This window comes from Macrotis lagotis, chromosome 2 (assembly GCF_037893015.1).
Source record: "Macrotis lagotis isolate mMagLag1 chromosome 2, bilby.v1.9.chrom.fasta, whole genome shotgun sequence".
Taxonomy (NCBI): Eukaryota; Metazoa; Chordata; class Mammalia; order Peramelemorphia; family Peramelidae; genus Macrotis; species Macrotis lagotis.
The window spans coordinates 157672033-157686880 of record NC_133659.1 but is presented as its reverse complement, the minus strand read 5'-3'; the positions used below and the strand labels follow the sequence as shown (position 1 = coordinate 157686880).

Sequence of the window (14848 nt, the reverse complement as noted above, 5' to 3'; positions counted from 1 at the left end):
GTAGGGAGAAACTGACCACCCCATTTTGGATGAGGCAAAACTGAACTATGTTTCGTGGGGTTTTTTTTTGGGGGGGGGCAGGGCAAATGGGCTTAAGTGGCTTGCCCAAGGCCACACAGCTAGGTAATTATTAAGTGTCTGAGGCCGGATTTGAACTCAGGTACTCCTGACTCCAGGGCCGGTGCTCTCTTCACTGCGCCACCTAGCCGCCCCCAAAAACTGAACTATGAAAAAGAAAAATGTTTGAAAGTAAACTTAGCAATGAAATGCAAACTCTATAATCCTTATCAATTTTCCTGTCTAAAATCAAATAAACTTGAAATTGGAAGTGACCTTAAATAGTCATCTAAGTCTAAATCATGCCTAAGCAGAATGTCCTCTACATCTCCAACCTAATCAGCCAAAATTATGCCTAGGCTTCTGTAATTCTCTATGATACCAACCCTCTTAGCACCTTGGAGAAGACTGAACTTCAGGCCCTTCTTTCTCACAAAGAAAAATTATGTGGACTCAAAACTGGAAGATCACTTAAAAGTAATGAATGTTGATAATGGATATAAATTCCTTATGACTACTTATCAAATCCAATGGCTTTTTTCTAAGTCTTTACTCTCTTTGACACCCCTGAAGCATTTAACACTATTTACCACTCTCTCCTGAATACTTTTATCTCTCTTAGCTCCCAAGACATCATACTTTTCTGGCACTCTAGTTAACTCCCTACTCTTTCTCCACTCAGACTCTTCCTAGTCCTTAAGATTCTTAATCTTCTCTCTTCTATACTCTGATCCTAGGAAATCTCATTAACTTCCAATATTTTAACTACCTCCTTTACAGAGATGAGTAGTACTACATGTCTAGGGGCAGCTAGGTGGCATAGTGGATAAAGCACAGGCCTTGGAGTCAGGAGTACCTGGGTTCAAATCCGGGTCAGACACTTAATAATTACCTAGCTGTGTGGCCTTGGGCAAGACACTTAACCCCATTTGCCTTTCAAAAAAAAAAAAACCTAAAATAAATAAATAAATGGTTATAAAGTTGGGCTATTTAAAGTAAATCAGTTCAGATCCTTTGAAGGAAGCAATTCTTGATTTAAAAAAAAAAGCATGGATAGAATTAACTGCTGAAAGGAGAGTTGAGTAGAAAGAGAAGAGCAAAGAGAGAATCCTGTGAATGATTAACATTTACTAACTAGTTAGTTGGATGGTTTCAAGACAAACCCTTACTGTCTGAGAACATCTAAAGGTCAAGACCACTCAAAAGTGAGAAAAAATGATTATTGAGTCTAGCAGAATTAGCATCCATTGATTTGGGCATCAAATACCCCAATTTCAAATAATTTAAAGAAAGTTCTACTGGGTACTGTGCAAACTTGAATCTTTCAGCAGGACCTCAATTTCCTTTAAAGATCAAAGTCCTAGAAAAAAAAGTGTCACAGAAAAACAATAAAAAGGCAAACCTTATCTTTGTAGCAGGTTATTATAACTCAGGCACAAAGAAATATGAATTTCAGTCATGAAATGATAGTATGTTTATTTACATAGTGCATAAGCATTTACAAAGCACTTTATATCCATTATCCACTTTGATATTTGTAACAATAGTATGTGGCAGAAAGTATGGAATTATTACATCACCATTTATAAAAGAGTATGAAGTATTACATTCCCACTGGAAAGATAACAAAATTGACCCAGAGATGTTAAACCAAGGTCATAGGCAAGTAACTGGTGGAAGCAAGTATGGAATTCAGAGCTTTCTATTCTAGAACTGTTTCCACTGGGTTTCAATGCCTTTCTAAACAAAGAAGAAACCTAAAACCAACTCATAACTAAGGTAGTAGAGTTCAGAGGGAGACTAATTGCTTGAATTGGAAGCAGGCCAATATGCTGCATTTATGCCTCAGAACTCTTTACAGAGTAACTGCCATGTAACACAATCCTAGTTTCCAATTTCTAGCTTAAAAATCACATTTGTACAAATCCACAATTCCTTCCTGAAACTTTTATCCCATTCCCAGCAATATCCAGATTCACCTTGAAATCCTCCATGTGAATACCAACAAATGCTAATCACACTGGTTTTGGAAGAGCTCCTGAACTCAAAGCTCCAGGTAACTGGGAAGTTTAATTAAATTAATTCTATTGTGTATATTCTAAAAATAATCCCCACAAATAGAAAATTAACTAGTAAATTGTTAGGAAAAAAAGAAAATCAGAGGCCATTTTAACATCTATTTTAGATTGCCAGTGACCCTGACATCACATGTCTTAATAGACTAGGATTTTAAAACATTAACCAACATATGATAAAACATTTACTAAATCTAAGCATAAGCAGAAACAAAGTAAAGGGCCAGAAGATTCATGTGAGCAGAGCATTTGAGGCATCTCTCATTCAAAAACATAGGAAATTTCCTGTCCTGATAACAACAAGAGATCTGCATAAAAAAACTATGTTAAGGAGGAGTCAAATTCAGCAACTGAAAACATACAACTGACAAGACGAAAAAAGATTAATGAAAGTTGGACACGGTAAAGCTGCAAGATACAGTCATCAGGGGGCAGCTAGGTGGCACAGTGGATAGAGCACTGGCCCTGGAGTCAGGAGTACTTGAGTTCAAATCTGGCCTCAGACACTTAATAATTATCTAGATGTGTGGCCTTGGGCAAGCCACTTAACCCCATTGCCTTCGGAAAAAAAATACAGCGATCAAAAAAAATCAGAAGCTCCCACATTTGGGAGAATTTTTATTTCAATGGAAACCTCCACTCAAGCAATTCAGAAGCCCTAGAAAGTTCAATATCTCCCAGCTTTTCATTCCCTTTTTCAAGTGATGATACCCAAAAGATTTATCTGAGTGAAATAGCATAGAAAGAATGGTATGAGTTTTCAATTATTATTCTTATCTACTCACCGTCTAATTTCTTTTGAATATTTGTTGAACCACCAGGAGTGGTAGTACAAAATTGTCATCCCTGCTGCCAGGGGGGACTGAACTCAGAATTTCTGAACTGAAGGACTAATTCTAGCACCAATAATGTTTGTCCTTCATTTTTTTTTTAATTGAAGAAGACCAGGACATCAGAGAGGTAATTTGGATTTGAGTGAGGGGTTGCTCTGCTAAGTTACCAGCCTCACTTTCTCCTCCAGAGCCTTGGGTCCAATGGCTAGGTATGAATCAGGTCAACTGGAGATGATGCTGGATGCGAGGTAATCAGGGTTAAGTGACTTGCTCAAGATCACACAGCTATTACATGACAAGTGCCTGAGACTGGATTTGAACTCCTGTCCTCCTGACTCCAAGGCCAGTACTCTATCCAGGTTATTACCTGAAGGGCCAACTGGTGAAGGGCTTTGGTGAAATAAGGCTGGAAATTTTATCTCTTTCTCAAAAGGTAAAAAAAATGTAAAAAAATTCAAAACCCATCAAAAGTCTGTTGAATTAAATTTCAGGTTGAGGATCTACACTAACTGTAGATAGTCTGAAAGTCTTTCCCTTAGTTTCAAGAGATACAAGTATCAAGAAATTAATGTTGTTTAATGATGTCGATTCCCAACCCTGATCCTTCTACCCAGTGAATCAGTTCAATCTCTATGATCTGCAATATTCTTAATATTCCTAGCTCATTTCTGTCCAATACTGCCCCATTCTGGATTACATGGTAGTTTAAAAAAAAAACTGAATGATAGAAAGCTTTATAATTTGTTCCAAAAATCAAAGGGTAAGAAAAGGGGAGACTTCAGTTATTAATAAAATAGGAATCTGAAAACCATCCAGTGTCTGGATTCTCCTGGTAAGATAGATATTTTATACTGAAGACTGAACAGTTGTTCATAGCTGATCTGCATACAAGGTCCAAATCCACTTTTTTGTCATAGGTCCCAACATTCCATCTAGAATCAACTAGTACTCCCTTTTCTACCACCATAACTTTTGTTTTATAGGGAAAACAATTCATTTAAAACCTACTCTTCTCATTCTTTTGCTTTCTATATCAGTATCAAAACAACAACTTCTAAGGCATGCTTACCAAGGCAGTATACACAGTATAAAATAAAAACTTTATATAGCAATATTGATGAGCTGACCCAAAGGTTATTAAAAAATACATTCTATTAAGAGAGGTGACCTCTCAGTTTACAATGGTGCTCTTAAGATTCAATTCATTATCTATAGTTCTAAAGAGAGAAGAAAACCTACACCTATCACCTGCTGGGGTGGAAAGGTAGAAAAAAAAGCTCTGACTGTTAAAGACTTTTCTACCATAAATACCATAATAGTAGTACATCAATTATCTGATTTCAGAGTCAATCCAATTTAATCAAAACGATAGGCTTTTACCACCCCCTAGTGGCCAAGTGAATATCCACAGATTATTTCCCCAAGAAACTATATCCTAAGCATTATTATCTGAATGGAGACTTTTTTTCTTCCAAAGGAATAGAAACCAGGACTTTGACTCTAAATACATCATTCTTTTTAAAGTAGCTGGTGCATAATTCTTTGTCAATCATTTTCTTTGAAATAAAACAAAATTCAAACTACATTAAAACTTAAAAGAATTTCATGGTGGATTTCCTCCATCATTCCCACCCTACCTTATTCTCAGCTTGTTTGGGGTCATAAATGTGTTCTTCCAAACTTCACATAAATTATATATGTTCTAAAGGGGGGGGGCAACTCTTCCAATTTAGCTATTTTACTGAATGGGTCTAATTCTGGGGGGGGGGGGGGGGGTTAACTGAGTTTTGAAAGGCAACGTAGTTAAATGAGTTGTCCAAGGTCCCATAGCTAGTAATCAAGTGTCTTAGGCCAAATTTGAACCCATGTGCTCCTGACTCCAGGATCAGTGCTCTATCCACTGAGTCACCTAGCTGCCCCAATGAATGGGCCTATTTCTAGACTTCTATCTATTGGTATCATACTAGATTGCCTACAGTAAATTGTACTACTCTAATGCTTAGTCCTCCAAAGGCAAAATCCAAGAAAATCCTACTAGATCCCAGACTATCCTTAAAATTTCCAGAAAGCTTTGCAGATTTTCGAGAAGTCTTAGTTTTCTTGAAATTAGAGGTAAAGAAATTTTCTTGATGGAGTTCATCATAAAAACAACACCCTTCCATTCTCTCCAAGTTCTTGTTTTCACTCCTGAAGATAGATTATAATATAGCCCAGTTGGAGGCTCTTAAAGCATTGTCCCAATAAGAATGCCTCTATGGAGTCATCTAATCTGATATGAGTTAGAAAATGAAATAAGTATTGAAGTCTATTATTAAGCTATAGGAAACACATTCAGAGCCAATCATATAGTCAAATTAAACTACATGTAAATGTATGTCTATTTGTTGCAAGTCTTTTTTTTTTCCCCTCTGTATCTCAGGAATGCCACAAGCCAGGTACCTACTTCCTTTCTCTAAGTAGGACCTTCTCTTCCTGTTCAAATCACCAACTCTTCTCTGTTCAGAACCTTCTCCCTAAGTGGTTACAGCATTGTTCCTTTAACTACGATGCCCCGGAGGGAATGCTGGGCTGCATTGTAACCCTAGGAGCAGAAGGAGCCTCTATGAGAAAGCCTACAAACTCTTAAAAATAATGATGCTCAGGTTCCCTTACTTCAACATCAAAGATATGAGACTGAATAACTTCTTAAGTTTTCCACTTTGTTTCCATCAGGGAACTCTAAGTTCAAGAATTATTGGAGATTTCAGTTCCTAAAACACAATTGATATAATATTTTTTCCCCCATAATTTTCCAAATATCTCTTAGGTAAAGAAAAAGAAGCCCAGAAGCAATGAAGATTTCTAATAGGAAAACTCCTACCTTTGTCATGTTAGAGGACAAAGTCTAATGTTTGAGTGAGAGTCAAACACACAACTGAAAAATAATAGCAGCAAACACAGCAAGTGGGAGGTTGGGAGCTAAACCAAACTAAGAAAAACTCCTATTGGCAAAAGCAGGGTCCTTTGCAACTTTCTGGCTATGTAAAGAGGAATAAGTAAATAGAGAATTGATACTGGTGGAAGGACACTGGTTACTCAGGTTGAAATAAAACCAGACCTAAGCAACAAACACTTAAGTTTATTTACTCTTTGGCTCTGAAATAAAAAAATTTTAAATTCCCTGATGACAACAAACATCTCAAGTCAGACTCCCTTCGTTAAAATAGTAGCAAAAACAGTGTGGTCAAAGAACTGGCCTCAAAGTCAGAAATATCTATATATGACCCTGGGAAAATCACTAAGTTGCAAATAAGGTGCTGACCAAGATTAGTAGGAGTTTTTTCACCAAGGAATTCCCTACACCAACAAAATCACAAGGACAATCTCTTCCCATAGTATCACTTTTCAACTCAAACATTTGAAGTTAAGAATTTGAAATGTGCTGTACATATAATTCTCTTATGTACAAAGACTTCTAAAACTCTATATTTGTCCATCTTCCAACTACTTTAACATTTCTAAGAGTCAACACTGTTCTTAAAAAGTCAGGAAGTATTTGCTTACTCCTACTTAAGAGAAAATCTGAATCAGTAACCAGGAAGAGGGTTTTTCAGTGTGATTGCAATAGGAAAGCAAAGCTTCCTAAGTCAGATCAATACTAAGAAATCAAACAAATTACCAGTTTATGAAAAGTAGACTTAAAGTAATGCTAAAGGATCTACCTAAAAAAAAAAAAACAACTCATTGATCTGTGAAGTCTATAAAAAAAAGCCTATTGATATGTGATTGAATATGGACCAAAAAACCTTTCCTCCCCATGACTGGGGCCTGAGCATCTTTATAGCCTAGATTAACTAGCTGAGTAAAGGTGAGTAAGAATCTAATAGCTTATCATGGATAATCTGTAAAACTGCAAAAATAAATAATTGAGAGGTGATTCTAACACCATGGTCAATATGTCAAGGACTTGTACTGTGGTAACATTAATATTACACCAAATTGCTCTGGAAGTGTAGTCAAACTTCTCTGTTCCTTTCCAGTAATAATGGTTTATAATTAGAAGGCACATTATAGATATAATATATTCATTACTGATATTTTATAACTCTATAGGCTTTATTATTCATATATCATAGATGAGGAAGCAGATTAAAAGAAGTCAAGTAATTTGACCAAGGTCACACAACTAAGTGGCAGACTTGTAAACTAGGTCTTCTGAATCCAAGTCCAAGGCCAAGTTGAAAAACTGTACCCACGGTAGGAAAACTCTTAAGATACTTTTTAAGCATAGTGGGAAGAAAGCTGTACTTGGACTTTGAAGAAATGGACATGAGTCCTGACTATGATTACTTCTTTAGGTCTGTCTCTTCAACTGAAAAATAAGGGGATTTCTGTAGGTCATTTCTAGGGTTCCTACTTCAAGCTCTAACATCTGTGATGTTGATTCAATTTATATAAGAATTTTTTAACTGTTTGTTAGCACTGGGGATTTATGTCAATTTGATCTATACTGATCTTATTTTTATACTTATATGAGTTCAATCTCCAGTAAGTCTGATGTTTCCTCATGAAACAAAGGTGACCATGGATTCTTGAAGGCTTTGCTGCAAGGGTGTTTCACTTTAGCAGGTCCTATATCAAGTTGGAAGGACTCGAGTAATAAATTGTAAATTGAATCGTATCTTTCATCTTTTCCTAACCCTACTTAATTCTAGGACTTTCCTTCTTTTAATGACTTCCTTTTTATACTGTACCTAGCTTGTTTGTGCTTTGTGGACTCTCCCATTTAGACTGTGGACTCCTTGAGGGCAAGGATTGTCTTTTGACTCTTTTCATATACCTAGAGCCAGGCACATAGTGGGTACTTAATGTGTATTGTCTAACTGACAAATGCTTCAAGGACCAAAATAGGTAAAATCATCACTAAGTAGATCATAGTGTGATAAAGTCTATATACTAAATTTATAGAGATTACCATAAAAAGTATATCCACAATGACAAAATAATAAATTAACAGAAATATCAGAGATTGTCTTCAAAAATTCCTTGTAGAAACTGTGCCTTAAGCCCAGAGTAATTTCTATAGCCTTCTCTCATTAGCACATTATTACAGGTACAAAGTTATTCAAATATTCTGAAAATCAGAGAAAGTCTAAGAGGACTTAAATCACCAATGGGGTAGAAGTGAGAGAGAATTAGGCATCAAGACAATGATTATGGAAAAAGGCCCAAGTGAAGACCCCCCCCCAGAGGTGTCTCTGTGCTTTTAGCATGAAGAAAGGACGACAGCACTAGGGTTATGTTAATCTTACTTTCAAGCTCATGAATACTATTCGTAAGGTAAATAAAGACTTACTCAAAGAGAGGCACCTGTCCACTTTATTTTTTACAAGGTAAATGACTTGCCCAAGGTCACACAGCTAGCTAATAATTATTAAGCATGAGGCCCATTTTGAACTCAAGTCCTCCTGACTCCAGGGCTAGTACTATAACCACTGCACCACCTAGCTTCCTGAACCTGTCCACTTTAGGAATCACATAATAGTGGAGCGAATTGCTGACTTACAGTTTTCAAATAGCAGGGTTGAATCAAACTTCTTGGGTGACTTATCAGAGTATTTCTCAGGAACCCTAATTAGGAGTATTCATTTGGACAATGAATCTAGCAGTGTGTGTGTGTGTGTGTGTGTGTGTGTGTGTGTGTACGCACGCATATCTGTATGTTCATATTGTTCAGAAAAACAGAAATAATAAGGCACTTCGGAGGAATATGAAAGCAAATCTTGGATTAAGGGAGAGCCAAACACTGAAGAATAGAATACTTCAGAAAATACTCCAGAAAGCCCCAAGAGGCTGTGATTGAGGTGCTCCTTCCTATGGCTTGGATTTCTAGAGCATGTTTCAAAAAGTGCTTTTGATGTTCCAATATCAAGAATTATTTTCTTGTTTTTGTTACAGGCAGAAGAAATGCTTTCTTTTAGGTCCCACTGTATCCAAGTGTCTATCAGAAAAAAAAAAAGTGTCAATTTTGTCTGGTATGGGTGCCTTTACCATTTGGCAGGGAAATTAGACCCAGGCTATTGAAAGCTATTATCCAGCACAGTGGCTTGAGTGAAACAAACAGCTTTCATCCCAGATCCTATCAACTTTCCTAGTTTTCTCCAATACCATTGTCTACTCTCCTGAGCTATGGTCAGGCAAGAAAAGAGGCAGGAAAGCCTGTTTTTCCTTGTGCTATTCTATTTGATAGCCTAGTCTATTCTCTGAAGATGAAGCCATTCAATTCAGCACTCCTGGCCTCCTGTCTCCTGTTTACTTATAAAAGAAATGAGATCATTTCTTGACCTAGTTCTGGGAGATGTAACCTGTTATCAGGATTGTGTTTAAAAAAAAAAAAAGCTTTCTTCTTTAAGGAAGAGGAAAAAATACTATTTAGGAGCACTTGGAGAAAAGAAAGAATTACAACATAGTAAACTTGTGATCAAATGTACAATGTTAGGAAGAAGACAAAAACCACAAACAATTCAAATATCACTTATATTTAGCTCTGACATAGCAGTCAGACATAAGCATTCACTGCTTAATCTCGACCTGACACTTATAGTTTAACAGTTGGATTAGAGACTTAAAACCTTACTTTTTTAAGAGTAGGAAGTTCCTTCACAAGTTTTCTAATCAAATATCTTCATCTTACAAATGAGAAAACTGAGGATCAGAGAGGTTGAGTGACCTATCCAAGGTCACAAAGGACCCCACAAAATCACATAGGTGAGGAAAGCATGGGTGGTCATGAATAACTCACAAAACTGTTAGTTAGTGAGAGCTAACTAAAGAAAAAAAATCTACTTTTGATTGAAAGCAAAAGTATTTTCGGATGAATAATTTACTTAGATCTACTGAAATGACCTAAGGTTAAAGGGCTCACTGGCTATCACTGCCATATTCAGAGACAAGAGGTATTTCCTACTCTGACACTCTGGGAAAAGGGTTTTTAAACCCAGGGTCCATGAACTTGCTTTTTGAATATTTTGCTAACTATATTTCAATATAATTGGTTTCATATGTGATCCTGTTTTATTTTATGCATTTAAAAACATCATTATGATAAAAAAATCAATAGGCTTTACCAATTTGCCAAAGGAATTCATAACACAAAAAAGGTTTTTCAAAAACCCTACTCCAGGAGGTATAAAACTCACAAATCATTATCCTGTCCCTACAACAAATACAGAGGCACTTTGGGATCTACCAGCTGCACTGTTCAAATTCATCACCATAAAGCTCACATAATCTGGAGATGTCTCATCACCTTCTACTTCTAGGAAAGTTAAAGATACATATAGAAACTTAACTTGACATCATTTAACATTTAAATATAAAGTAAGGAAATTGAAAGATTATAATTTTTCTACTTCTCCTTTCATCTGCCACAGTCACCAGAATGGACCATTCTGATGGATACACAGCATGATCCTTATAATCAGGCTAACTTATGAAAGACAACTATGTTTTTTTAATCAGACAATTTATCTAAGAATACTCTAGTTCCCCAAAATGCTAGTGTTCTAAGTAATAATCCTCAAAGGTCAAATCTAGGGTTTTATCAGCATGATACAAATGATCTTCAAGAGTTGCTATAATGAAAAAAAATCGGGGAGCCAAACTTTTGTTAAGTCTGGTTCTCAGACCATAGGTCAACATTACCCAGGCCTTTACTCAAAGCTTTTCTCACTTCAGAGGATCTGTCAGAGTTTAAGTTCTCTAACTTTCAGAACCTAGTCCATGCCAGGATGAAGAAATGGAACAGGGTTTTAATGAAAGAATAATAATCATAGTAGCTCAATATAACAATTCAGTAGCTTACAAATAACTTAGGCATCCTACAGACATTCTCTTATCTCTCCCTAGCTTTGAGAGAAACAGGCTGTAGTGTTCTACCCTTCGATAACTGCACTCAGTGGCAGAACAAGTTCAAAAGCAGAATGATTTCCAGTCTATTAGCAATGTAAAATGCAGGACAGACACCAAACAAATGAAGGAAGTCATGCATCAGCACAAGGAAGGTGCATTCATTTTTGGCCCAACAGGAACTGTTCAAAATCAATATAGCAACAGTTTAAGACAGAAAATAAAGATTCTCAGTAAGTAAATCTGTAGAAGGAATTCTAGTTAGTCAGATATAATGACTAGAGTTGGCTGGAAACACAGGAATATACCACTCTACGTTTTGAAGAAAGTCTAATAGGATGTTTATGTGTAAAATGGTCAGCAGCTAAGCATAAAAGCAGGGCCTGATAGAATCATTTATGTTCTGAGCTCAGGAATTTAAAAGTTAATTTCAACTCCTACTCACCTTCCCACTTTATGGCTGAAGTAAGGCCTGGCTGGACTCCTGAGAAAATAGCTCTGTAGATTCACTGAAGGACTGAGAAAAGTTACAATTTAAATGGCAAAAATGTCATACCTAAGGAACACTGGTACATACAAACACCCTTCTTTTGTAGCATACTGTTCTGGCTCACATTATTACTATCTAAAGTCAAAAGTGAAATACTTATCTTGTGTGACTATTAGACTTTTAAACTACCATCTAAAAGGGGGTGCAGAAAAACAAAAACGGAATCAGGCCAGCTACAGATCTGAAACCAGTTCCGTAATGGAACATGAAACTAAATTTTTTTTAAAAAAAAAGGAAAATTAGAATCCTTTCAACAATAAACACGGAACCCAAAGAGAGCTGCAAATAGCAAGTCCGCTCGAGGGAGGAAGTCACCTAGAGAATGCTGATAAACGCCAGAGCCAGTTTGTTTACACCGAGACTCCAGCAACGTATCATGGGAGTCACAAACTCAAGCCACCAGATGCTTCCCGACTAACGGGGTCCAAAGAGGGTCGGAAGGGGGCCCTGAGCCTGCAGGAACAGGTTAGAAGTGAGGCCCGGGGGCTGCCCCGACCCCTGCCCCGCTGCGAGGGGGAGCCCGGGGCCTGCGCATCTCAGGGCGGCGGCGGCGAGGGGGGCGCCGGGCCCCCAGAGAGCGGGGATTAAGGTCACCCAAGTGAGGTGTCCGGCGGGGGGAGGAGACAGCCGGCCGGGAAGGGTGAAGCGGGTGCGGGCCCAGGATGGGGGGAGTCGGGCCCCACGGGGGGGAACTGGTTCAGTCTTGGGACGAGGAGGGCCGGCCGCAAGGGAAAATGGGGGGGCAGGCCCGGGGAGAGGGGGGCAGGCTGGGCCGCGGCGGGGCACGGACCGAGCAGGTCAGGGGGTGTCCGGCCGGGGCGGTTACAAGCTCGGGAGCCGGCGAGGCTCGGCGCCCTGCTCCCCGCTTCGGGGCATCCTCCTGCCGGCGGCCGCTCTGGCTGCTCCGGGCCGGGCCGCCTGGTCCGCCGCCGCCGCCGCCGCCGCCATCTTACACTGGCCAGCCGCCGCCGCCGACGCCGCCGCCGCTGCCGCCGCCGCCGCCGCTCTCTGCGCTTGCGCCTGCGCCGCCGCGCTTTCCGGCCCCGTTTGCGACCAGGCGCCCGAGGAGACCTGGAGAGTGGGGAGGGCGCGAGCCGCCGTCCCCCAACCCTCCTCTGCCATCGCGCTGGGCGGGGTGAGGCCGGCGGCTAACGGAAGACCCGAGGTCAAGCGCGTGCGTGTTGGGGCCGCCGCCGAGGCGCTCCTGCCGATGGCGGGGAACGGAACTCGCGCCGAGCCGACCCCGGTTCTGCCCGAGATAGTCTCCGCATGCTGGCGCGGCTCCGGGTCAGCCCGCCGCGGGGCCGGGCCGGGCCGGGCCGCGGGAGCGGCGACAGGCGCGCGGCCGCCCGCCAGGGAAGGCGCCTCTCCTCCGGACTTGAGCTCCTCTCCGCCGAGCAGCCTGAGCGGCCCGGCACGGCGAATCCAGCCTTCCTCCGAAATCGGCCATTTCCACGTTTGTCTGAGCGACTGTTCGGCGGGAGTGGGGCCCGGGTAGGGTGGGGTGGGGCGGGCAGCAAAAGCTGCGGAGAGACCCAGGTCGCGGTCCACCCTCCGGAGATGGCGCCTCGGCCTGACCATTGCTGCCTTCTGGCCCCCGGGGTCTGGAGACCCTTGACAATGGCGAGCCAGGTAACGGGAGTTAGAATAGGGGTTCCGTGCCCACTTGTTAAGATTCCTCGCCCGAGAGGAAGAGGAAAGCCGGGACGCCGAGAGCCGAGGTCGGAATGGGAAGTGTGGGCATGGAGCGGTTTGGGTCTCAAGCCTTGTTGGGCTGCTGTCCGCCAGCCAAGTCCAATCTAAAGGGCGAGACTAGCTGTCCCTGGGGCCACAGGTCCTCGTAGGTGGTTTGTAAAGGTGTGGCTTGAGACAAGAGTCTGAAAGACCGAGATTAAGGTAACTCAGATACACCCTGACGGGATCAGTTGGGCCGAGTTATTTGGAGAAAAGCGATCTATTGCAGTAGGCGGTGGGGATGGGGGTGGCGAACTCAACTAAGAGAGCTATCCGCGGGGCTGGCCTGGCCCAGGGAGGTGTACATCTCAGGTTGGTTTACATGGCTGAATCCTTTCCAACTCAAGTGGTGGGTGGTTTCAATGGTTTGCCCATAGTTACAGAGAGTGAATTTCTGAGAATGGGATTTGAATCCAAATTTCTTTGACTAGTCATTGCTCTTTTCACTGTACCAAAGCTGCTTCCTCTTCAAGCAAAGGCTGGATGACCACTTATAATGGACACTGCAAAGGAGATTCTTAGCCAAGTTCAGGGTTACTGTTTCACTCTCTCCCTACCCCTCACTAATAAATTGTGTGAGAATGAGTGTGCTAGTTTAGTTTGTCTTTAGCACCAAATAGACAGGATGCTGGTTTAATATAGTACCCATTAACTAGTTATAAACATGCCACAAATGGGAATGGACAATTCATTAAGCTGAAATCAAAATATTGCTTGATAGAAGTATCCTTTAAACACATCTTGCTTTCCCTTTTTAATCCTGTGCCTCCTATAATTTGGCCTCCCCAGTGGACTTTTACCTTAAGTGCTCACTATAAGTTAATAATCAGATTTTTTTGGACAGTTTTGTCTTTCCATTATAAATGAGTAAACTGTATTCCCATTTATAGGCATCATGAGTTTGGTTAGAACAAGGTAGTTCCCAGAGCCTAATAAAAGAAAACCTGGCTTCTAAACCAACAAACCTGAGGAACAGACTTTGGATCCAGGGTGTACACAAACTGTGAGAGTCTATATAACAAGGCTCTGTCTCTCTCTCACACAGCACATACCCCTTAACTTAAACCACACTTCATAGGATTCTCATAGAAGCTGAGCATATTGAAAGTAAGGCTTGGGGTAGTCTTGACAACTCTCAAAAAATGTCAATCCCAGGGACAATTCATTTCTACAGCTCAGGAATAATGCTCATGGAATTAAGAAGCCAAGAATATGAAACCTTGCTTCTAGCTGCTCCACTAAACTAGACAAAAATTCTTGATGATTTTGCATATACAGAGAGGCTCATTTCCTAAAATTCCTAATTTTAATTTTCCGTCGAGTTTTTATTTTATTTTTTTAGGATTTTTTTTTTACAAGGCAGTGGGGTTTAAGCGGCTTGCCCAAGACCACACAGCGAGGTAATTAAGTGTCTGAGGCTGGATTTGAACTCAGGTCCTCTATCCACTGTGCTACCTAGCTGCCCTGAGTTTTTACACTTTCCAAGAGTTTGTTGAACCCTAATGTCTTCACTATCCTTTTGTCTCAGGGGACAAAGGGAATGATGGAGCTAGTTTTCTGCTATCATTTTACAAAGTAACAAACTCAGAGAAGTCTTGGCAAAACTTGGACATAGTGGAAAGTGGTATATAGGTCAGACCCCAAAATATAGCTAGCCTAATTCCACAAAAATATAAACAGACTTTAATGGAAGAAAAATAGCTCATTTTCCA

At 40.4% G+C, this 14848-nt stretch overlaps 1 protein-coding gene across 12 annotated transcripts in view; it reads right to left on the bottom strand.

The window, feature by feature from the left end:
* The window catches only part of DCAF8 (DDB1 and CUL4 associated factor 8), a 142136-nt gene extending 129743 nt beyond the window's left edge, over positions 1-12393 (bottom strand). For 10 of the 12 annotated variants that reach the window (XM_074223100.1, XM_074223096.1, XM_074223093.1 and 7 more), the window contains exons 1-3: positions 12193-12393; positions 11718-11855; positions 11298-11369 (exon numbers count right to left, since the gene is read on the bottom strand). The gene's annotated coding sequence lies outside the window, so the exon portion shown is untranslated. The remainder of the gene's footprint in view (positions 1-11297; positions 11370-11717; positions 11856-12192) is intronic. The other 2 variants (XM_074223090.1, XM_074223092.1) reach the window with 1 other exon arrangement.
* Positions 12394-14848: the final 2455 nt, after the last annotated feature.